General features: G+C 44.2%; 1 pseudogene; it reads left to right on the top strand.

Annotated features, from left to right (window-relative positions):
* The window catches only part of LOC106747407, a 256,552-nt pseudogene that overhangs the window by 195,599 nt on the left and 34,163 nt on the right, over nucleotides 1-26,790 (top strand).

Genomic DNA, 26,790 nt, shown 5'->3' with positions numbered 1-26,790 from the left:
TAACAGCGAACACGAGAAGCGAGACGTCGCGGTCCCGTCGCGACTTGGAAGACAAAATGATTGAAGTTCGCCGTACACGGCTCTCCGTGCGCGTTCGCAATGTTTACGCGTCTTCGACGGGAGCGGGTATATGGGTTTTCAACAAATACGGCCGCGTCCGTCGATGCCTGATGAAAAGAGGCTTGTTTACTCGCAGTTCGCTGATTTTCGAGGCGACGCCGCCGACGCCCGCTGCGAGACTCGCGAGCGAGAAGCGCGCAAAGGACTCTGTGTACACAAGCCGGTTTTCAGCGGGAAGTCCCTTTTATCAGTGGAATGGATAAATCCTGTTTGTTCGGACGAGAGTGCAGAACTCGAGTTCAATAATCGGTATGATACCGATGAGAAGTATAAATACTGTTACAAAGTAACTCCGTTATTTCTACAGGCTACTCTGTTTGTTTGTGTCCATTCATCCGGTTTTCGCAACAAAAAAAAGTGAGAAATAAATAAATATATATATATATATATTTTTTTTTTTTTTTTCGTTCAAGCGTATTGCATCGCTTATTTCTAGCGATCGTCGGAGGAAAGTTCAACCACCGTTGGCTGGAAGAATATCAAGCTGCCGAGGATTGAAATTTATGCGTGCGATTTCAGCCGATGACGTATTTCTTCGTAGTTACTTCGTCGAGCTGAGAAATACCGCGATATATAATATTTCACGCGCGTAAAAGAGAGAGAGAGGTTGTCCGAATGCACTCGCGGTTGATTTCCCACGACGTGCGAAAATTGCTCGCCGGGAAAAACTGCTCGTGGACGTTCATCTTTCGCCGGAGTCATAATTTCATACTAAGTGAGCATATGTTTCCTCTGGTCTGCGCGCCGTGCAAATAGCGCGCCGGGAGTTTCCAGCGTCGTTGCGGCGGCGGCAACGACAGCGGTAGCTTTGAAACAATAATTAATTAGCCGCCTCTCGCAGGAGGAAGCGGCCGGGCGAGGAGAACGATGATCGCAGGTGTTGCACGTCGGTAACGACGATCCATGGAGACGCGCGGCGGTTCCCGACAACGCGAGGGTAAATTGCAGCTGGATGCTGCGCCATAACCGGGAACGCGATCAGCCGGGAGCAATTTTCGATCGCGAGTTTTCGCACGCTCGTTATTTCGAATCAAGAAATATCGAAAGGTTTCCTTCTTAATCTAACCGACATTTTCCGCCGACTTCGGCGAGCAGGAGACTTTTTCAGACAATTGCATTCCCCGACGAGGTTACCGCGCGACATCACGGAAATGCTTTTTCCGTGTGGAAATTTCTAATTTGTGCAAGTTGCGAGCGCATGTGCGCGCGCGGATCGGGGAACGTTCTGATCGCGCAAGCTTCCGGTACTATTACCGAGCGCTATTAACGTTATATTATTAATAGAGCCTTGTACATTCAATCGTTCACGTTGTACACCCTGTTGCTCAAATACACATCACCATTCCTCGCAAACATTTCAAAGCCCCCGCTCTAATACTCTGCCACTAAACGCTTCGCGATTAAAATAATGTACTAGCCCACTGCATAATATATTACGTAATATATTATGTTATTGATGCCGCGCGGGGAAATTCGTTGAGAAGGTTTGCGCGCCATTCGATACCATTCAAGATCCGAGTATTCCCGTGGAAACGACGAGCGCTTCTCGCTGAGGAAGCCCGCGGAAGATTCTTGGCGAGAAGCCACCGCAGGATCCTTCCTGCCTTCCCCCCTTTCTCCTTGCGACGAGTTGTGTCTGACGATCGATGTTGACGACAGGCCAATCGACCATTAAGTATATCCCGGGTCGTGCGCGCAAAAAGAACACGCCGGGCGATCAATCTTCCATACGTCGAAGTCTTGTAGAGACGCCGTCTCGCGTCTTTCATGGCGACGGGGAAGAAAACAGGTAGCAACGTCGTCGTCGAGGTCGCGGAAGAAACGTCGCGGCACGACCGAATCTTCATTTCACGTCGTGGCGGCAAAAAGTTGTCACTCGGTGGATCCGTCCCGACGGCAGTAGACGTGCACGCGCTCTCGGGAACGATCTCGCGCGGAAAGCTGCGGCGAGCTGCAATCCGCAAACGCGACGGATGTCGAGTGTCAGACGGACGGTCGATTTGTTCCCGATTCTCGTCGTCGACTCGTCGACAAGGCGTTAACTCACGGCGACTAACTGGCCCCGCGTCTCTCTGATTGCAGGTAGTAGCGAGGAATCGAGGGCCGGTGGCTGTGATCCTGGAAAGCTGGGAGTGAAGAAAGCAAGACCGAAGGCCTCCTCGCCGAATCGGCAGGGACCACAGCAGTGTCAGGTGAGTCGAATCGCGATTGAACGTACAGTCGACGTCCTTAGACGGAGATTTATATAATTTTCAGTCGTACACAGAGGAGAAAAAGTTTCTTTGGATTTAGCATACTTGTTCGTTTGACTTGGAGTTTTTTTTTGTTCCATTCCAAGAGACAAATTTATTTCAATTAAAGAAATTTTATTAAATCCGAGGAAATCTTTTTCTCTGTATATATGTAACGCATAAAGTCGGAAATCGCAGAAATAACAACTCCAGCTATATCGGTATGATTATAATGACTCTAATTATATGTAAGTTTCGACCTTACGTGTACGACCTTACGTGTACATGTCGAAGGCTAAAAATCGCGCAATAGTAAAAAGCTTCAATCTAGGGAATGGTGCAACATATACATGACGCCGACTGCACACACACACACACACATACACGGGTCGTACGGTGAATTGTAATTTCGGAGCTTGGCGTGACGGACGAAGCGTCTCGCTCGTAGAAATCGAGCGGGCTCGAGCGTCACGGTGATACCGCGAGGAAATGCTCCGCGCTGCGCGTTTTATAAATGCCGGTATTTAGGAACATTAATAACTTTGATGGAGCAATATTGACGCTTGTTATGCGGTCCGTATAATAGGTGAGCACTGTCAGATAAACCATTTGTCACTCGAATGCCATTTGAATTGGCCTTTGCGCCGGCGATAGCGCGCGACTGCTCGCGTATATCGAAAATGTTTGTGCAATTATTATCAATCAGAATATCTAACTGCCGCGCGATAATCCCCGATAATTTGATAGCAATGTTACCGAGCGCTCACGCGCACTCTCTGCAACGATCTCCCTGTTTTCGCGTTAAATTCCGGTTACCTCGAGAAATTCTGCGGGATATTTTATAAAGTGTACTTCCCCCCCTCCCCCTGCTCCATCCACCATCGCGATCACGTGTCTACCTCAACGCAACGTCGTTCTTTTGCTCGGCGGGAGACAAAAAATCGCGGTCTATTATTAATAATTATCCTACGTGATGTGAGCGCACGCGCGTTTATTCTGCCTTAATGAAATTACCCGAATAGCTTTAATTAACTGCCATACCGGCGCAACATTGTTTTTAAATATTCCCGCATGTACGTGCGCGCCGCGCTTATTTGAACTGTGTGTATGCATAATGCGGTCGCATTTGATGAGGAAACGTTCTTTTTGCCGGTGCGTTTTAATTAAATCTGGATTCGCCCTCGGAAATGGCGGGAGCGCGCATCGAGCGTTCCCGTAAACTGACATTAGGTAATTGTCTCCATCGATTGATTAAAAGTTCGCTGGAACGAAATGCACCTCTCGGCTACGCCCGCGCTTTCGCGCGCGCACTGATTGCCGGCTCGAACCGGTAATTACGCTACTCTTTAATTATTAGCGCGCCAAATTTTATAGCCAGTCACGGAGGTTTAATGCGCGTTACCCGATATCACGTTACGTGAGCAGGTAAACTCGCAGGCACTATCGCAGGCAACCAACGCTTTATCGTTCCTCTTGTTATTTTTTCCCCCTTTTTTTAATCAAAATATCCTTAAGGGCCTTGTGACATATTCGACACGCTTCATTTTAGCGGTTAGCTTTCCGTGGAGAGCGCGTGGCCCAACAAAGAGCATTTTCACGGGGAAGAACGAGGCGACGGTTCGTTAGCGACCGATCGAGTTAGACGACCACGATCGATGACCACGGGGTGTGCTCGAAAACCGTAGCGCGAGGCCGCAAAATTCGTGCTAACCCGCCCCATGTTCTGCTGCCCCTTTCGTCCCTTTCCCTGCGGCTAGAATGAGTCGAAACGGCGCCATCGAACGCTAACGACGCTGACCCACTTTCCACTCGCGCCGGCGCGCCTGTCCCAGGAAGCCCTGCGACGCGGGGATGCGATGCGTTCTCGCTGGCCGTGACGCGCAATCCTGACGAATTCTCGCACGCACGCGGCATTTTTACGACGACCGGCCGTTTCCGTCCACTTCGTCCCGATTCGCGCGCAAAGTGTCTTCCTTATTTCACAGCTATTCACCCTGCGTTCAACTCGAGACACGGCAAGTCAAATGCGAGATACAGCGTGACGATTCTGGACATTGTTCCATGAGATTGTCATTTTTTTTTCAATCGCGAATCACGAAACGACATTTTTTGTATCAATCCCCGAGTGCCTGCAATATGAATTATTGTGATGCCTCCTGCGAAGAACGAGAACGATGAGGGATCGAGGACCATTCGCGGAGATAGTCGATTCTGTAAAAAGAGTTTCTTTTTATAAATGTTCACACTTCTGGCGTTTTTCTTCGAGTATCTTCTTTCCTTGAATTTTGGATGAAGCGTCGGAAACAAATCCATGAAACTTGCGGCGCTCACTCGGAAATCAAATTAAATATTTAATAGATATGTGCGAATCAAGGATTTTTCATGTCGAATCGAATCTTATTTTTTATTTTCAAATCCAAATCGAATTGTTGAAACATAACTTTTAATTAACAACATAATCATTGAATTCAACATGAAGATAGAAGATAGGAGGGACTTCGGTATTAGAGAGATAACATTGATCTTGTGATATCAACTGATTTTAAAGTAAGGTGTATATTTAAATAAGATTAGAATATAAATTGATACTCTTGAGATATATTTTACTTAGGGTAGCAGTAATTGAAACAGTCAAATGTGAAAGATCATAAATCAATTATTAAAGTATTATAAAGAGCGTTGGTTACACTATCGGTCGTTTATAATGAATGCAGAAACTGAAAGATTTTAGAAATGCAATTTTACACAAATATATAATATATTGCGCATTGTTAATACATATCTACGAGATTCATATTAGAATAATTATAAATTGTAAAATTAATATTGCGATATAAGCTAAATTTGATATTTATATCAAATAATTAAATATTATCATCAATGTCAGCGCTCTTCAATTATCCATAGATCCATTTGATACCATGAACATTTATTTAAATATGGAAATTTTAATAGTACCTCTCTTGCCGATGTCTTCAGTTACTGCCTTTAATATCTTCGAAAAGGATTTTAACATACAGCAAATTCTTCAAGTCACGCCAATTCCCATAAAGCTGATCGACTTTAAACGATACTTCGTCAAAGCTAACTTACACAATTCGTATTCGAATCTGTTCAATTCGAAAATTCGGTTCGAACCATTCTTCGCACAACTCTAATATTAATCCACACCGCGAAAACCGAAAATATCATCTTTTTCTTCCTTTCACAACTAGCAATTCTGATGAAGAATACGAAAAACGGCTCTCCGTTTTCAGACCGCGCCACGCCGGTAATACAACTCGCGATTTTCCGTGCGGAAATATATCGCGCGTAATCCGAGCGTGCGGGGGATTTCAAGTCCGGCGGGTCGGGCGCGAGTGCGATTCATTTTGTGCGCGGCGTGAAACGGCGGCGTTAGCCTTGATTTCAGCTCGGCTCAATTTCCTTTTTCCTGGCCCGCCCTTCGTGACCCACATTAAGACGCAGCGGCCTGCGCTAAAGTGCCGGACGGTTGTCGGGGCTGTTTATACACGCGGTACACGCGCACGCGTGCACGCTAGCGTCGTGGTCGTGTGCCGTGTGCGGAAAGGCTGTTGAATATTCAGGTGGCGCGAACTTCGAGCAGGCAGAGCAAACACGGCGCCCCGTGATGTAACACACGAACGCGATACCATACCCCGTCTGTGCACTCGACCGATTTAGGCGTGCCTTGTGGTATTTAGCAGCAGCTAACCCTTTCAGAGCTCGCCACCTTCGCTGATTGATCCACTTCTCTCCCTCCTCCTCTATTCGTCGTGCCACCTCCGACGTTCTCCGTCGACAGGAAGACAACTTTTTTTTTCCGTCGCTCCCCTCACCGACCTCGTGAATTCGAATTCCGAGCGTGAATTCCCTGGCGAACGCCACGACGTTCGCTTCGCCCCGGCTTTGTTTATCCGACCTAATCTCGATGCGAGACGAGAATTGTACCGTCTTTAGCGCGCGCTAAACACACGACATATGTACCCGTCTCACGAGGGGACTCTCCTCGCAGGATCGATCGCAGCGCTTCGCCATCGATGCCGCGCTTTTATTTTCTTCTCGTCCTCCGCGGCAGATCGCACGCTACGTCGGATCATATTCTGTATACCCCCAGCAGCTCTCTCTCTCTCTCTCTCTCCTTGTTTCACGCGCCTCTTGCTCTTTCACCCTCGCCACTCGTTCTCCTTCATCTCTGCCACTTCCTCTTTCATCCCTTTTGACCCGTCGCTCTCGTTGTCTCCCTCTCTCTTCTTCCCTTCCTCCCAACATCTCCCTCTTTCTCCCGCGCAAGCCTCGACGGCCAAGAGCAGCAGCCCCTCGTCCTGGTGTGCCTTGTTACGTAATTAAATGACGGTCCGCCTGACTTGTTGACAAGCCTTGTCGATGTATCGAGTTAGCAACGAATTAAGCCCGTCCGCCTCGGCTCGATTATGGCTCTCGGATATCGGCGCGATCCAAAGGGGGCGGCACTCCCGAGAACGGCTTTTGCAGCAGCAGTAGCAGCAACACCGACGGCATCCGACGTGACGCTCGGCTGTCTCGCCGGAAATTGATCGTTATTCATTACAGGACGCTCGTCGGAATTTTCCTCGTCATGGCCGTACCACGCCGCCATAATTTATGCGCCAATTATCGCGCCCGGCATTATGCGCGAGAGACGGTCGATTAATGCCGCGCGACGCGAGATAAAGTTTTTTTAATGCACCCTTATGGCCGGCCGCGATGCATCAACGATTTCCATTTAGTCCCGCGTTTGACGCGCGCTCGCGCGGCCTCTCACAGATGCCATCATCTCTGTACCGATGCGGCGCACCGGCAAGCGTGCGCTAATTAATAATTCAAACGCAGCACGCCACGTTTTATACCTTGTGTAACGACACAGCGGATTGCGGACGTGATGATATTGAAAGTTTGAAAATCTACGGAATGGGCGGGAATAATGCATGCGGTTATTAAGCGCGCTTCGTCAACGTTTTACGCCAAGGGAGCGAGTCGAACGCGGCGAACGAGCGCGAGGTCTGATGTAACCGAAGTCCCTATTTTTTTTTTTTTTACTTTCATACGAGAATTTAGTCCGCGTTTCGAAGCGTGCGAGAAAGGCGGACTACACCGCGGAGACTATTGTCGCTGCGTGCTATTTCATTCGAAACGCGCCCGCACGAGTGCAGAGGCAACCACGGCGGCGGCGCCGCTGGAACCGATGGAATTGCCGATAAAATCGCCGGGCGTATCGATTTTTCATCCCGTCGACCGTACATAAAACCATTAATTAACCAGACCAGACGGTACACACATTACAGAAGCTCGGGGATCTCGCGATAATTTCGCTAATCAAACGGTCTCTCCACGGAGGAGCCCGCGGCCGATACGCGATAATCTAAAAACGAAGGACACGCCGTGCACAATGGAGTAAATTGATTGAACCGGGCGAGATCGGATAACTGATTCTCCGTTTCTCCATGCTGCGGTTAGACCGCCGTTCTTTCCTCCGTTCTTCTCTTTTTTTCTTTCTTTTTTCAACGCCCTCGTTTTCCTCGCTTCTCTCTTCCCCCCCCCCCCTCTCTCTCTTTCTCTCTCTTTTTCTCTATTTTTCTACTCTTTCTTTACCTCCTCGTCTTGCTGTCGCTTTACACGTTATCGCCTCAAAGATAGACGAGCGTCTCGGAAATGTCATCAACTTATCAGACATGGCGGGTTTTATCGTGAACGATATATTCTTGGCCATGAAGCCCCGTAGGAAACGGGTCAACACAATCTCCAAATTCGAGTGCGCGCATGTGTGTGCACGCGCTGTGCCAACACACACGGCCGTTATTCTGGACACGATGTACTCCCAACGTTCGCGGTGACACGAGCTGTTAATTAAGCCGACTTCAACCCAAGTTGCTGCTAGATCTGTACGTGCAGTCTCAACCCCGTTACGTCGTAGTTTCTGGCCCAGTCCGCGTACCCGTTGTCGATCTGCTCTCCGTCGTTCCGCTAACCTTCCGTCCTAACCATACCTCTTCAGTTGCAACGAAGAGACCGGGCTCTGTTCCGCGCGCCCGACGAAAACTGTCCTTTACCACTGCGAGCGCGAGCGCACGTCGCGGATTTGTACGTGTCACACGAGGAAATTAGCGATGTCTATCTTGAATATGACGGATGTGTATTAATGATAACATTATCCGATAACGACAAAGTGCTCGCGAATGTACCGTATATCTTCCGTTTATCGTGGCATGAACGGTCCGGATTTTGCACTTCTCAAATGAAACTACGTCGATTATATTCTACTCTCCCGAAGTGTCGCTAATAATCCCTCAAAAATAATAAGTCCGCAAAACGATCGTTCTTAAGGAAGTTGTAAAGTGAAATGAGATAAGAAAGATTGATAATAATTCTATGAAACTTGCAGTATATATGCACGGTAATATCATGTAACTCTGCTCGTGTAATTAGAAGAAGATTGGCTACTCGATAGTTGAGATATTTGCAACTAAAGTTGACACTTTTTATACGTGTTCCTTGATATTAACGTGCTATATTTACTTTCTTCTAAACTAGAAATAAGATTTTGATGAAAAACTATTATGATATTAAAAATTAATATGTACACATTACACGGAAGAAAATTCTTAATGATAGACATTCCTATATATAAGCAAGAATATTATAATCTTTTTATAAAATATTATAATCTTCTTAGAAGATTTCTAGTCTTGATTTGATTGAATTTGTATCGACGCAAGTATTACTTGCACTCAATCCAAAACTAAAAATCTTCTAAGAATATTATAATATTCTTGCCTATATAGGAGAATATCTATCATTGATTTAAGATTATTTTTTTGTATACGCAAATTTCGGAATTATTGACCATTTTATTTTGAAAATATAGCAATATAAAGTTCATAGTATATAGAAATACTCGAAATATATAAATTTGTAATATCGTACATGTATGTTTACCTCAACTTCCTTGTAAATTAACACTTATTATGTAGGTAGTGAAATAAATTTATAGGAATGCAATTTTGCTTGATAAATACTAAATTTATGAGTGAGCCCTTTAATGCGCCACTGAAAATGCGACACTGAGTCTTACAACCTCCTTAAAATGCGTATTAATTATTTGTATATTAATTTCTACGTCGCTGTAGAAAACTTTTCCATTGAATTCGCGCAGAGAAACTCACCACATTCAATATATCTCTGAGACTGAGTGGAAATATCTACACCCTATTAAATTTAGTCATCCTTGGCCTGATTACACGCGTTACTCGCGACCGTCATCTTCTCAAGAAGTGTTTCGCGAGCGAAACTCGCAAAGGGAAGTATTTGGCTTACAGTAGCCTCGTTATCCGCCATTCGCGGGAGGAAGTTGGTGGTAAACGAACGGCTCACGGCACACGAAGGTTGCCCTTCGCGTACAATAGAAATCCCGAGCGGTAACGCGATTTCCTGCATTCCATTCATCGCCCTTTTCCCTAGCAACGCAGTCCATTCGTGCATTACTCGCCTTGTCCCCGACCCTCAACGAGAATAATATCCTCCTGCGCCATCATGGCGGCGGGGACCTTTGTGTCTTTGCAGCATCAGCAGCGACGACGGCACCGCACCGTGTCGATCCTCCTTCGCAGCAGAAGCTGCCTCGGCTGCCTTCCTCATTATTTACGGAAGCGCGAGTTTCTCGTCTCCTCACCGGCTGCTGGTAATAAGATGCACTTCTTTAAAAGATTCGCCTGCCCGGAAGCGACAAATTGCATTCGCCCCACGGCCTCGCCCGCGTCCTCTCGGGGTTTACACCGTCACCGCTTCTAGCCTCCCCGGAGAAGAGACTCGAGACGGAACGAACGTGGTTAGCCGGAACAAACGTTAACCGGATGAAGTCGCAGACGCGTCTTATCCGCGAGTCGCGCTTGGCGGCTGCTCTCTTTAGCGAGCTTCAAATAACGAAGTAATCCCTTGTCTCCCTCTTTCCCTTCCTCTTTCGCTTCCTTCTTCACGCCGGTCAATGTTCGCGGGCAGATTATTATTGCACGCTGACAGTACAGTCAGAGTGCAGTTATTTTAGCGAGCGATACCCCGACGCAACGTTACGGTACATCTTTCCCCTCGGTTTTTTGCGCGGCCGGTACGGAGATCGCGGATGATCCTTTATCTTTTTCGTAAGTCACCGGAGGAACCGGGTCACACCGAGTTATCGCACGTATTTTCACTGTATTGCCCGGTGTGTGTCTGCCCGTGGAGACGACACGGATCGGCTCCTCGAACTCGAGGACGAGAGATAGAACGAAAACCGCTCTCGACGGCGGAAATCCTCCTAGAGAACGTAGTTCCGTCGAAACTTCAGAACGGAGTATCCGGAGTGCCTTCGCCGGCGACATGCGCGATTTCACATCCGATCCCTCATTCCCGTTCGCCTCATCTCCGAGCGCGGCCACGACGAACGCGGTTGGCCGAAACGACCGTTAAGCGGATCGACCGATCGATGGGGCCGGCTTAAACCACGAATCGCCGGTCGCCACCCCAACCAGCTCGGTCCAAGTGTCCTCCCGCATCCCGCGACTCATCTCCCTGCCGCCGGGCTTCCCTCTTAACGAAGTATCAATGTTACCACCCGCGGGATTACGTATTCAGGGCCCGGTGTTGGTCGGTGTACATTGGCGGGTTCGGCGCTACGGGCGGACTGCAGTCGTGAGCCAAGTGGAGGCGAACGAGAACCATCGTACTCGGCGTGCTGGTGCGACCAGGGGGTCTCGGGACGAGGCGGCGGAGACGGCGGGTTGGTAAAGGGAGTGGTAGCAGAAAGGCCAGGAGTAATGATGTTTGTTTAGCTCTCAAGGAGGGACCGCGTCGGGGGTGGAAGATACGGGTTTTGGCACGAGGATGATAGGTAGGGGACGCGAAAGACCGTGCCCACGGTCGTTGGACTCCCTCTTCCTCCCTCTTGTCGAGGCTTCTCGTTCTCCGTAGCATCCTCCTTCCTCTTCGTCCGTCTTGTCCCCCCTCTCTCTCTCTCTCTCTCTTTCCCTCCCCCCTTGCTCACCGCTATCTCTCATCCTCGCCATCTGCCGTTTCTGCTGCTGCCACCTCCCCCGCGCCGTCATTCCGGCCGTTCCTCTCATCTTTCTCCCTGGTCCTGGTCCTCGGCTCGTAAATTGAAACTCCCGTATGTTGGCGTCCGTGCATCTGGAGCTCCTTAGGAGTTAAGCTACGCAAATTAGATTTTCTGCTTAGGAGCCAGAAGTACGACTCCCCCTTTCCCTTCTACGGCGCCCACCTCTCCTCCTTTTACACTCCCTTCTCACCCTCCATCCCCGACGACTCCTGAGAGACCATCCCAACCGTGCGCAAACGTTCCTCTCCTCGTGGATATACACGGCTGCCATCTCTTCGTGCCCCAAATCTTCGCGTTTGCGTCACTCCTGCCTCTCCTTTTTTTTTTATTCCTGCGTCGTAGTTTTTTTTACGTCCTCTTACCGTTTTCCCCTCTCTCCACCCCTCTACTCTTCTCGCCACTCCTGCTTCACGTCTTTGGTCAATATTATCCGCGACGCGTCAGGGAACGTCTTAATACCTTTTTCTTTAATCTGGATTTGCCGGTAATGGAAGTGGCGCAATTTTTCTACCTATGGCCCGGAAAATTTCTTCCGCCATGCAGGGTTCTTTCCTCGTTTTGTCGACGTTCGTTATGTACGCTCGTCCCTTTATGAAATGGAATTTGTTGGCTGTTTGCTAGATCCCGGCAAATGTTTGCCGACAGATTGTATCGTTTAAGCTATACATGAGTCGCCATGGCAACCGTGGGCCCTCGTTAAATAGTATCGCTTTGCATGAGCGCTCGCGAGGATTCAGCGTGAACTTCGTATTCCGCCGGATGTCAACAAGTGTTTTTTGTTGTTTTTTTTTTCCGCCTTTTTTTCCCTCGCCGAAAAGCCAATTCGCCGAGCTAGTTTCTGTGCGTTCAGTTTCGCGATCGCTTTCGCACGTTAAATCACGCCGGGACCGTGTAAAATGTTGAAAAGTATCGATTCTGTAATTTGAGTTTCTGGCACATTTACCGCGACGATTTTATCGAATTACGAGCGAAAACTCAATTCGTCCGTCATCATGCGAATTCTCATGTGTAATTTAACGAGGGTTAACAGCCCCGAATAACGCGATAAACACAACCGACGTTTAAACCCTTTCTCTTACGTTCCCCTTTCGCGCTGAGTAAACGCGGATTTTCGAGCCGGAAGAAAGCCCACCACCGCCGGCTCCGTTGCGACGAAGCGGGTAAAGTTCCTTCGCAACTTCGAGCCCCGCTTATTCGCCTCGACGGAATCAGCGGCGAATCACCCCTTCGTACAGTTCCTTGTGCTATCTAACGAGTGGGAATAACAGCGAAACGAGAAGCGGGAAGGACTTTTCCGATAATGGAGAGCCGGAATCGTGTCATCGCACATCCCCCGCGTCGTCACGTGACGCGCGACGGGCGCAGGTGCATTGGAAATTAATTTCGGCTTAATGCCACGCCGGCACCGCGAATCCTTCGACGTGACGACGAATTCCCGATGCCGTCGAGACGTGATATCCTGAATCTCGATCGTGGGAGTCCTCGAGCCAGGCCATTAGAGCGAGTTTAGCTAACGCCACCGTCACCGCGACTATCTTATACTTTCCGTGTTATTGATGTCGAAGTACGGTCCGACCAACATACCTGATCGTTCAATGTGCTCTTTGTGACGACGTTGTGGGAGGCAGGAGTTTGCGCTCCGCAAGAACTTGATTAATCTCTCTGTCAATTTCGCGATGACGCGCGAAAAGGAGAGGGACAGATCGTTATTTATCTCCACGTTGAAGCAATCACTTAGCGCTCTGGGGAAAAATTAACGCGCGACTTTACATCATTCAGATGGAAATCGAAGAAGTTACGGACTTGTCGTCGTTGATACTGATCTCTTTCGAGTCGCTTTAAAGTTTATACAGACGCCGAATGATCGGGAATTATATCTTATGAGACATCCCGAGTCGAAATTTTAGTTCTACATTAAATTTATTTAGTTCCACATTAAGTCCCCAAATTGAGAAAACGATAATAATTTTCCATTTATAGTATCAAAGGAGCATAATATTGCCCTTTTGAAGACTTGATGTAAAACTAACTAGACTTAAGGAGATGTTGGAATGCTCGTTTCACTGGAATTTTTTTGAACACGCTATATTTGTTTCTGGCTACATAGAATCATAAATCCTTCTGCATGATGATAACATATACGTTAATATAATCCGCGCTGGTCGACTTCATACCGAGAACAAAAACAAGTTTAAAAACTGTATTTCTTGTTGTTGGTTCTTATTTCAGTATGACATCTAGAGCTGTTCATCAAATGCAATATTTGCTTTACACAAAAGTTCTACAGTTCTACAACGAATAAAGGAAAAGTAGAACGGGATACAAACTATACTGCAAAATATTATTCAACCGTTGGAATTAAGCATAGAAGCCTAGTTTTAAAAAATAATGTCCCTGAAAATCAAGTGTCAATGTGTGCGAAATTATCGATATAGTAGGCTAAAAAGATCATTATATAGCTTCGGGGTCTACCATCAAAGGCACATACGGAGAAAACAAATTTGCCAGAACAGCAAATTATTTGTTAATATAGTGACAGCAAGACAAATTTGTTTGGACAACAAAAAAATTTGTTAAGAGTATTAATTGCTATTTGTTGGATATACGGACAGCAAAATAATTTGGTTGTACCAACTAAATTATATTGCTGTCGCAACGACGTTTTGCTACAACAGTAATTATAGTGGTGTTTTCTTTATTTAATCGTATTGTTGATGTTAAGAAGGAAAGAGGAGAAGCGACGCATGGTTACAAATATTATGAACGAATAAAGGAAAAGTAGAACGGGATACAAACTATACTGCAAAATATTATTCAACCGTTGGAATTAAGCATAGAAGCCTAGTTTTAAAAAATAATGTCCCTGAAAATCAAGTGTCAATGTGTGCGAAATTATCGATATAGTAGGCTAAAAAGATCATTATATAGCTTCGGGGTCTACCATCAAAGGCACATACGGAGAAAACAAATTTGCCAGAACAGCAAATTATTTGTTAATATAGTGACAGCAAGACAAATTTGTTTGGACAACAAAAAAATTTGTTAAGAGTATTAATTGCTATTTGTTGGATATACGGACAGCAAAATAATTTGGTTGTACCAACTAAATTATATTGCTGTCGCAACGACGTTTTGCTACAACAGTAATTATAGTGGTGTTTTCTTTATTTAATCGTATTGTTGATGTTAAGAAGGAAAGAGGAGAAGCGACGCATGGTTACAAATATTATGAACGAATAAAGGAAAAGTAGAACGGGATACAAACTATACTGCAAAATATTATTCAACCGTTGGAATTAAGCATAGAAGCCTAGTTTTAAAAAATAATGTCCCTGAAAATATTATTCAACCGTTGGAATTAAGCATAGAAGCCTAGTTTTAAAAAATAATGTCCCTACTATCTACGAAGCACACACTGGCGATTATTTATTTGTTTTCTTAGAGAATGAAATATATATTATTCCTCTCTTTCCTTCACTTCATGTCCATTCTCACTCTTTTGTTTCCCCTACATCGCCCTCTCCTACAGTATTGTGTGACAGAGAAAACATTACTGTTAACATATCTCTGTCACCTAATCTTGGCTTCAGCTCTCCAATGGCAATGCTCAGTTTATTCTATATGTTATGTGTACAAATCTATGATGTACACACACTAATGCACACTAATACATTGCTCATACACATAACGTAGCAAGAAGCTTGAATAAAGAATAACTCAATCAAACGTTTTTGTTCTCCGTTCTTTGTGCGCAACCATGTATGTCATATATCTAATGATATCGATAATGTCGTAACGTAACGCTATCAACATTATGACTTCATTAACGACACTCTTCGAAATTTGTCAGTCACTCCGATATCCTCTTAACGTAGAACTAAAATTTCGACCCGAGATCGTTAATAGAATCGTTACATTGTTCTGTAACAATGATTTAAATTTTGATATTTCAATCGCGTGGCTTTCCATCAACGCGAGGATATCGTTGCATTTCGCATCGTGCGACACGCTCGTAGAAACAAGACAGATTTATTATCAGAAACGTTGATCGATCCGCCCACACTCCCGGACTCGCGGAATTTGCACGATTTTCCACGACGGCAAACTCGTCGGCGATTCGAACGAGGCTCTGGACTTTCGGGTGGAACATCAGCCGCGCTCAATTCCTCGACCTTTGGCTTCCTGAAATAGTTCCTGAAATAGTGCGCGACCCGGAGGCGCGTGTAATAAACCTAATTCCACATACTTAACGGTCATACCATTTCCGAGGCCGGCCGCCCTCAACCCCCCGATGTAGCCGGTGTTAAATTCGCAGGTAATTTCTACATACGTAGAAGTAACCGAGGGTGATACGGCGTTTTCTTATTCTTTAATAGGACGGATGATAATGGTCCCGTTTATCAGGATTGCGTTAACTGCCGCGAAGTTTCCGCCGCCACCGCCGCTGCAATTCGATATATCCGGGCGAGAATAGCCAATTTAGTTTCACCACATGGGGATGAAACGAAATACCTTGTCACGTTATAGAATGATGCTGTTAATTATTCGCGAAGGAATGCGCTAAATTCAATCTGATCGGACTCTCGTATATTTTCGTAGGCGGCAAATTGCGTTTTGTACACAGTAAACAATTTTTCGTAATATTTAACACATTTCACATGTCCCAAACGATTTATACGAATTTTTGTGTTAATTTAACGCAAAGTGAATATGTCAAAAATTAGCACAAAATTAATACGTTAATCGACACTGAAATATAAAATATGTTATTTTGACACTTATACATGTTTAATATCGATTTAACGAAATATTGAAATAACCAACACAATAAGTTAAATTAACACACAGTGTATGTTACAAATTTAACACGAAAATTTCAACAAGGACCGATTTTAACACAAGTACCAAATATTTACCGTAATATTTTACTGTGTAAAATCACTCGAAAGAATTTATTTTTTATAATAACACACGGAACGCGCGCGGTCGATGTGATATTATCGAATATTTTTTAACACGTGAGGCAAATAATAAGTACGTTCGTCGAGCGATGCGACGGCTTCGTCCTGTTCCCGGTGGCGGTCCCGTTAAAAACGTCGGAGCGTCGTCGGTTATGAAAATTGTTCTCGTCGGCGACGCCGGGCGTAATAATTGCGCGCCATGTGACGGTAAGCTGCGAATACAAGGGAGACCCGCGTGTATGCGCCGCATACGCGATGGCTACCTGGTATCCGCCGTTCTAATGTCTGTCATAAAGCGACGGTGCGCTTTACGAGAGTCATGCATGCTAATTGAAAATCGCGCCACGCTCCAATTTGTCGTGCGGCTTTAAAACGGACCTCGTGCGCGCGACTCTCTTCCTCGACGCGTCTCTAATAAACTCGAACGAAAAAGAAATCATGGATAGTGGAGCGTGCGGAGCTTGGTGCGAGTTACAGGGCGAGATTGTTTTTCTCTTCTCTCCATTCTCCCCTCGCGATATCGTAGCAGTGTCTCCAGATTGGGAGCGACCGTGCAATTAATCGTACGATTCACGACAGATACACCGGCGCACAATTTCCATTGACCTCTCGCTATGCTCTGACGACGAGGGCCGTTTCTCTGTCGCAGGTCTGCGGGAAGGTGTTCAACAACGCATCGGCGCTCACGAAGCACAAGCTGACGCACAGCGACGAGAGGAAATACGTGTGCGTGATGTGCGGCAAGGCGTTCAAGCGGCAGGACCACTTGTGAGTACAGACTAGCATATTCCTCGTGGAAATATCAACATCGTACACTCCAGTGGAATTTTGCGCGCGGAATAATAAGCTCGCGACTAGGCGCTATCGTAACGCGCAGCTTCTCGATCTTGGCGCTATTACGCGTCGAGTCGGAATTTAAGTCGGCATTAATAGTTCGTCATTACACTGAAAAATGATAGGGAAGGAAATCAGCTGCCACAGCTAAAAACTAGATCGGTTAATTAAATTTCAGTTGTATTATATTGACAGCTTAATCCCTTTTCTCCATGGAGTTTGGTTGGTTTCACAATGGACAATCGAATACGTTTCAGCTGGAGGAAAATTTCAAGCTCTCACGAACCAAATTTAACTCTTATTACCAGAAATTCTGTTTTCTCCAACAAAACGCGTTTGGTTATTCATTGTCAGGTAGATACAACGAAATTGATTTTTCAGTGTATCTGACAAATAATTATAATTTCATGATCTGACGTGCACACACCTCTTTATTTTTGACATATTCATCAAACGTTCTTTAAACACGGTAATCTTTCTGGTATAAATGATTTTACGTACTTGAAAATACCTGATATATCGTTGCCCTCGCGTCTCGACTTTCTGCGTCCTGCGTGCTAGTTTTCCAATCCAGACTCCTGGCTGCTCCGTCATTTCTGATCTCCGTCGTGACACTGACACTCGCGTAGACATGATTCGAACGGTGAGACTCACATTAATTAACATGATGCCGACAAGAGCTCGATTACTTCGCGCGGGCAATTTGGCGCGTATTTAGCGGATAGTCGTAGCGACAAAATGGCCGGTGCACTACAGATTTGCACTTTAACTGCGCCTTGTTGCACTTAAAGTGAAGGTTACACTTAAAATGCAGAAGGTGCAATTGAACAGTACAGACCGTAGTTCCACAATTTACCATGTTCGGTGAGGACGCTACTTACTTCGGAGTACGAAATATTTGAATTGGCCGGCGGGCGTTGTGTAACTAACGTACTACATCGATACGGGTATGAGACGCTCGAGTGAATCGAAATAATCAGCGAGAGTAAAGTTACACGCGTCAGTCGCCAGCCGTTATTCTCCGACAATGAACGAGGTTCACGCGCAGCGGCTGAGGTAACAATAAACACTGAAAACATTGCGGTCTTTCAGGCGGTCAAAGCTATCGGGACGTTGCTTGCGCTTCGCGCACTATTTCGTGTCCGAGTCGTTACGTTCAAGCGATGAACATACCGCGACCTATGTGTGTCGTTGTGTTGTTTGTAATTCCCGTCGGGTGGTCGAAGTATTCGATTGATTTTTGAAATGTTTAATCGGGCGCTCGTCGACATCGCGTCAGTTGCCTCGCGTTAACCTAACCTAACTTATCTTTCGATCGAATTGTATCTGAGCGAGTGTCAGTGGCATAAGTGAATATTCGGAGTACACGACGGAGCAACGGGAAGTCGGAATGCTAAGTCAGGAAACCAAGACGGAGGATGCAGTTGCGCAAAAAGAGAGACAGAAAGAGAGATACATTTGTGTATCTCCGGGTATTTCAAATCATTTATTATTACGCAGGAGGTTTTGTGATACTATTTTTTTTATTTCTCTTTGAGAACAACTTTTTTATTGAAGTGACGAACGAAAACCGCGATATTTTCAATAGAATATCGACATTTTTTTACGATGTGCTCGTGTGCTTATATTGACGTCGCTGCGCGGCAAATCTAAGTATATTATTATAACATCCATAAATATGTAATTTGGTTGAAGCTCTTTTTACACGTTTTTTACCATTTAAATCGCAACGTACGTGTTATTCTTACGCGTTTAAATATATTAAATTAATACTAGTGTTGCAATTTAAACGATAAGAAATGTGTAAAATAAGTTTCCCGGATAACATAATATCTAAAATCGAGAGATAAGATGTCTGAAAGACGTAATTATTATAGTGAAAGAATTATAGTCAGAAAAACTAATATTTTAGTAAATGTTAAGGCTAGAAATTATATTCGAAGCTTCGAATATAATTTTTTAAGACGTCTATGAGACGTCTATAAATGTCTTTAAGACGTCTTATGTCCTGATTTTGGACGTTATGTCGTCTAGGTTTAGTCAAATCACACACTTATGTGTGTAACAATAACATACTTTGGCCGGTATTCATACTCGGATCTTATGTTTAAGACCGTCTTTATCTTCAGATGCTGTACGGCTTATTTCATTGTCTACGCAGAAAGTACTTAAAGACGAACTTAAAGCGATCTTAAATGTAAGATCTTACTATGAATGCCGTCCTTAGACTTGCAGTTTAATCTCGATGTCGCCGAATCTGTTCTTCAGCATTTGGTGGTATTCGACCGGTCACACTCGCGTTCTTGCACATTGTCGAACGATAGACCTCCGACCTATTCGCCTCTTTCGCATGTTTTTCACCTACGAAGCAGCTAGTCGTAATGCGTACTACAAATCCAACCGTGCTATAAAACGGGAACGAGGAGAACAACACTCGACCCGAAGCTTAAAGGAAAACGCTCGCGCTCGCGGCACCGAGTCGTTCATTATGTTCATCAAAGCCTCTCTCGACGCTCCACTTCGGCAATAGTGCACGCAGATATACGGCTGCACAAGTGTGTACGCGTGCACACATATATACGCGTGTATCTCTCTCGCTACCTCGTCTTCTTTGCTCGTGCGCTCGTAAGAAGCCTTCTAAGCTGCCTCGAAGTGCCTTCTTAAGACCGATAGTTGGAGAAATTTCTATGCGTAGGTATGCCGAAGTAATCCCTTAGATATTTCCCTTACGTAATATCTAATTGTTTGGATATCAGACGAGGAGAGAAAGAGAGAGCGAGAGAGAGTTTCTCGTGAGGCTTGTATTGGCACGTACAGGTGTTAGAACTTCTTTGAATTTACGACGGCGATAGTCGCGTTCGGGAAAAATTCGCTTTCAGATGTTTATCCCCATATCCGGAATCATACACTTTCATTGTGAATTTATCAGATCTATCTGACTGATAAAAATACAATCACGTGGAATCGATATATGGAATTGATAAGAAAAAGACACCAATCGATGTTAAGTTAACTGTCGTTAAACGATATTTGGAAATGTATATTTGCAAATATGCACTGAAAAAAATATTTGGTATTTGTAATTATATATTTAATTATCATAGTGAAAGAATTATAGTCAGAAGAACTAATTTTTTAGTAAATGTTATGGCTAGAAATTATATTTGAAACTTCGAATTGCCGAACCTTCAACACATTATATTCAAATCGTGAAATTTTGAAGTGTGAAAATTCGAATATTCGGATATTTAAAACTTCAAAACTTCAAATGTTAAGCTTCAAATATTCAAAACTTCAAGAACTGGAAAGTACGTGTGTTCGTTTTGTAGGTACAGTAAGTAATATTTATTGCCCTAAAGAATATAATTTCTTCTTGCATTATGCTGTTACGTATTATGGTCAAATTTTTATTTATTTTAAAAGTTAATAAGATATTTTTCAATGATAATAACTTTACATGCATAATTTTACTACTATTTTTGTGATTAAAGCCGTAAAAAAGATATAGTTGAAGCCGAAAATGACCATAATTTCTCTCAGTGTGAGATCGAGTATTTCGATGTTGAATTTTCATGTCTTCTTTCTCTCTCTCTCTCTCTTTCTCTCTCTTTAAGTCATTTATCTAGTGTGTTCGTTAAATCATTCAGCGAGCCTCGCTGACGAATAAAACGCGTCCGAAGGAGATACGATACATTCGATTTTCGCGACGAGAAATTACCGTCCCGCGCGATTCGGTCGGCATTCAGCCGTGAGAACAGGCCGCAACACCGCAGAGAAAAATGGACGAGTGCGATATAGAAATCAAGAACAAGAAGCGAGAAGGGACGGAGCACAAAGGCGAGTGATGGAACCATGAAGGTGGACTATGGCGAGGATAAGGATTCAATTCTTCGTCGGGAACGGGCGAAGGAATAACGCGGAATCAATAGAGGTCGGTCTCGCGACTCAAGAAAGAGAAAGAAAAAGGGAGAGGGAGTTTGGTCGTCGTGGTGTTGTCCGTATCGGGTCGAATGCTTCGGCCAGGTTGAACTCGTTGTATTTTTCCTGAAAGACGTATCTCCAAATCCCCTCCACCCCCAGCCTGCCCGATATCTCGTCGCTCTCACTCTCTCTCGTCCCTTCTCGCTTGGGATTCGCCGCGCGACCGACGAGGTCTATTCTGCGCGGACAGTATTTTTCTTTTCTCTCTTCACCGCTTCCTCAATGTCTTCCCTCGTTCGGCTTCTCCGCGAACTCGGGCGACTCGAACGTCGCGTTCAATGCGAGAAGGGTGCGAGGAATTACTTACGTCCCACCGCGAACGTCAGACTTGCGGCTGCCTCACCGATAGAAACTGGTCCCGACTCTCCGCGTTTTTCAACCCTTCCGTTCCGTCGATAAATGATAATAGCATTCAATCAGCCTAAATGGTAACGATCGCGAGGGGCGGGCGCGTCCGGCAACTAAAACTGAGTTATTTTTTCTCTCTTTCTCCCTTCCCGGCGAAACAGTTTGCTTTATTTTCATTATTCGACAGAGTCGCTGCGAACGGATCGCAATAAATTCCGGGCTCAAAGTATATCAAACTGCTATTTCGATCTATTTCGTTTATCCGCGGTAGCTAGACGATGTTATTTTATTTGCCGCGTCTACGTCGCTGAAAACGCCACAACCTGTTTTCAGGTTTTCGTGTTTATTTGTTGCGATAAGTTAAACGTTTGTTTGTGTCCGTTTCGTCGAGCGCCGCTTTTGGGCAATATTCCCTCTGTAGCCGGGCTTCCGCGGACGCAAGTAAACGAACCGTACGATACTATCTCATGCGCAAAATCGCCAAGTCCTTGCCCCAGTTCCTGTTTTTCGCCGGAAGCTGCCGCCGCCATCACGTCCCCAATACAGTATGCGCGCGCGATCGAAAATATACCTCGAGTTCTTTCCTCGTTCTTCGGAAAACAGGTTGACTTCCGCGCGCCGGATTTACATCGTCGATACGGAAGAGAAGAACCGCTTAGAGTTACAAGCTGTTCCCTGATAAAGCACGTATTGGCAATTTCGCGAAACAGCAATATCCTCACGGTCGATGTTCCGTCGAGACCTCACCATATTTAGAGTTCGAGATGGAAGGGAAGAAATCGCTAACAATAATAGACAGTCTGGGCAATAATATCGCCGTGTGTAAAGATTTTACGATGGCGAGGTAAGAAAGAGATAATAGATCTCTTTCTCTCTCTCTCTCTCTCTCTCTCTTTCTCTATTTATCTATCTACCTATCTCTCGCAGGCGCGTACGATTCCTTTCACCGTTTGAATGGAGTTTCAAACTTAATTGAGAACGAGAAAAAGTCGGTACGAAGGTCTCGCCGTGCTTCATTCTCTTCATAAGAATTGACAGACTCGTACGGCCGCAGTTTCCATCCCTCTCGCTTTCTCTCGTCGAAAATAAGTACATCATTGTGGATCTTTCATCGAATAACAGTTACTTTAATGACTCTAAAGTTTTCTTTCTTTTTCATTTGAAAAACAACGCGTAGATTCATCGACGGAGATTATCACTCTGAGAAAACAGAGAATAAATTTTGCAACATGTTATAAACGATATTAAATGTTATTATTTTTTATCGCGTTGATTTCTCAGGCAAAAGACTTTACGCGAGATGCACGTATAATAATATTTTAACTACAGTTAGCGAGTTCAGTTTGTAAAAAGGCAGAACCCTCTTGAAGTTTTCAACTTTATTGGTCAGAGCTGCCTTCCGTGGGCAATGAAGAAAAAAAAAAAAGGAAAAGCGAAGATAATAGTACGCGAGTTTCGTCGTCTCGAATCTTGTTCGTCGGAACCGATAGACTTCCACAATGATACGACGACTTCAGCACTTCTCAGATTCCTTACTGTACCGGTGCGCCATTGTAAGTTTTGCGAGATACCTTCTTTACCACTCTCTGGAAACTTCATATACCTTCATACATTTTAAATTTTGTTATTGCTCGAAAAGGAAGGAGAAATATTTAAAATTTTTGGTCTACATTTCGGAGTATATTTGACTTTAGTAATTAATCTAATAGATCTTTACATGATCATTTTTTTTTAGATCAATTTATAGAATAGAAAGTGATATTATGGCCCTCCATTTATATTTTGTACAACAATTTTATCGATAATCAACATTTTAAATTGAAAACTTAACGATTATATTCGTCAAAATGTTGTTTAATCAATTGTAGTTATGAAAAGTTATGAAATATTTATTATTTAGGATACTATTTATAATAATGTAACGACGCTGCATTATGGGTCGAAGAGATGTGGTCCAATAAAAGAGAATTAAACGAATTTATTTCATTTAAAGATACAAATGTAAAAGTAAAAATGGGTGGTAGCCAGGTGAAATTATTTTCTGAAAGGCAAAAATCCAAACTATATTTTAATAACAAGATCTTGACCAGAATCTACCTTTATTATGGATAAAAAAATGTTATCATAAATAAAAAAAATTTTTGAAAATAGATAAATTAATTTTCCTTATTATTCCTATATAGGGGAATGAAATGAGTTAAAAGAGACCATTATACTTACAAGGACTGTAATACCACCTTTTTCCTCTGCCAAATTTACAGTTTTTCTTGCACCTTACAACAATAAATTTTGCAACATTAAATAAACAAATGTTAGATTATTAAGCATGCACAGTTTCGAATTTATCTCAATTATTTGCCTACGACACGATAATGCATAAGACTGTAATAATCAATGGAACATTTGTTGAAATCGTGCAAATCTCCAAACTAAATCGAGAGACAAAGGTCGCAGATGCTTCGTCGCTCCTTCGCTCAGCCTTGAAAACCTGACGGACTTTCAGGACGATAGCTCCGTCGATTTCTTTGGCATCAAACAAGGCGCCATTGTACGTATCTCGGTGTATTTCTGTTATCGAAGTAAATCCACGTAGTCCCTTTGCTGAGTCGGAGCGCCGCCGCGCGAAATAAGGAACGGAAGCGCTTACACCTCGAGTGGAATTCTCTTCGAGAGCTTTTCTTCGAGCGGAGGTATATACCGGGGAGGACCGGCCGTTTCTTCGCCCGAAAGGGATTTGCGAGGACGTTGGAACTAAAAGGGAGGAGCGACAACGCGAGCAACTGCAAGGAGGGGAAAACTGCTCCTCCGAGAAACAAAGACTTTCCTCTTGGGCTTGTAGCGTCATCGTAAGCTTTATTTTTTGGAAATGTGTTCGATATTTCGATGATTGCTTTCTCATTGTCCGTGTAATTTCGAGTGGGTTCTGCTACTAACATCTCTGACAAGAGAACGAACCAGAATCCAACGAAGCGTACTGTTTCCTTTGTCTCTGGAATTTCTAAACCGAAAGTACGTGGTATCTTTTATATAAGATATAGACGTTGTAATTCCTAAAATATCTCTGTGTACGTCTATGTCAGAAATTGACTCGCGAAATAGTCGAAAGTTAAAAATGATCCAGTCGCAACTTTGGTAATGGGGAAAAGAAGGAATATTTAAAAAAGTATATGAGATGTGAGAAAGGGAGCTTCTTTATTAGTAGTCTCGTTAGGCTACCAGGGACGAGCAGAACTAATCGAGAGTTGATAATTAGTGCTGATTTAATCTTCGTCCTCTCTCAGGCAAAATTCTGCGCGTGCTCATCGACGCGGCCCTCTTTGCACGAGATCCAATTAAAGTTTTATGGAGATTCTCATTGTCGGCGGGGCGCAAGGGTTAATATAGTAATTAATAACAATTTCCTCTCCTTGTCGTCGACGATCCGCCGCGTGGTACCGTGAGACTCGAAGACGGACGCTCCAACGTGACATGAGTGTGTTTCATTTTTTGTGTCCTCCTTTTCTCTCTTCTTCTTTTCTCTGAAAAATGATCGCCCCCGAAATCACGCTGGCTCAATCTACGGCTTTTTCTCGGTTATTTTTGCAAGCTCGCGTCGTTATCGCCGTTACGTACGATGAAATATTTTCTCGCCCGATACTGATTAAATAAAAACACGATGGCGGCGGTAACTGCGGGCGAAAACTGCGTGCAAACTTCGAAACTATAGATCGTTGTATGACGTGAACGCTCGCACGACTATTGTTCCTGCACCGTATCCTGAAAACCGTGAATCGGATACTCCTATTTTTGCAATTTTTCACCGGAAGCGAACGGAACTATCGAATTTATCTTACTCATGCATTCGAGATATCGTCGATTCATCGAGAATATTTTGTTATTTTTTCACAACGGGGATCAGAATAACCGATTGTTTGATCAGCGCAGACGATCGTCCATGTATAAGAATAAGGGCGAATTCTGCCCTCGGGTTTCCCTCTACGTTTCCTTTCTACGCTACCCTCGGTAAAAACAAAAGGAAAGAACGTGATGCACGTGCGGTCGACACGTCCCAGGTGTTCCTGATTATCTCCGATAAGAGAGGGCGACGCTGGCGGTACGAGGGCAGAGAGAGGGGCGCGGGCAGGTCACCTTAAAAGTTCGGCAAATTAGCTTTTACAAATTAAACCCTCCCCGCGGCACCAACTTTACCGTGGAATTTAAGGGAATCCGTTCGTATATCGATAGACTATAAAACTTCGGCGGATGGGAATGCCCCCGCGTCTCCTGGAAAATTTACTGGAAACGATATCCTTTCCATCGAGTTCCTTGCCCCCGTATCCGTACGACTTCCTCGCGCAATCCACCAGAGGTTCCCACTGCGAAGAATCCGACGAAGGATGTCCACGCTTGAGATCTCGTTAAAGTTTCAGCGAACGAGAGCGAGAGAGAGAAAGAGAGAAGAGGGAGAAGGAACGAACGCGACGGAAAAATGTAACGTGTCCGAGATAACCTCCTGTGGCAAAAATATTAGTAATTAATCCTCGTGGCTGATTAACCTTGACTGATATTTTAACACGTTTACTGCTCACATTTGTTTAGTTTCACCGTGGTATTAAAGGGATTTTTGAAAGTGTAAATAATTGGTCAGCATTAAGCAGTGTTTATACCGAGAATTTGAGGCTTAAGACTTAAGCTTTAAGCCAGCTATAGAAGAAATTGACCAATTATAATTGAATGTGAGAAGAATAATCGATTGGAATTAATTAGTTTATTACAGCTTAAAGCTTAAAGCTTAAGTCTTACGCTTTAAATTCTCACGATAGACATCGCTTTATACATATTTATATGTCTATCACTATATTATCTAAATCAAATTTTTTTTGCGGACGCAAATCCACGCCAATGCGCACTGCTAATAAGGTATATAATGGCGCGGATTTGCATCATGCGCAGTAAACGTGTTATCGAACGATCGAAACGCGGCGCGCATTGAAAAATTAATTTAACTGTCATAACCAGATTTAGGTAGACCCAACCAAATAATTTGGTTAATATACGCTTAATAAACTGTCTGGTTATTACAGCCAAAAAATTTTGTTTCTTAATCAAAATAATAATGAGATAAAAGCTACACAGAAAATAAATAATCTTAAATCAACGACAGATATTTTCATATATAAGTAAGAATATTATAATATTCTTAAAAGATGTTTAGTCTTGAATGAAGTGC

Source organism: Dinoponera quadriceps, unplaced genomic scaffold (assembly GCF_001313825.1).
Source record: "Dinoponera quadriceps isolate SergipeBrazil2010 unplaced genomic scaffold, ASM131382v1 scaffold2414, whole genome shotgun sequence".
NCBI lineage: Eukaryota > Metazoa > Arthropoda > Insecta > Hymenoptera > Formicidae > Dinoponera > Dinoponera quadriceps.
This window is presented reverse-complemented; position numbering and strand designations above follow the sequence as displayed.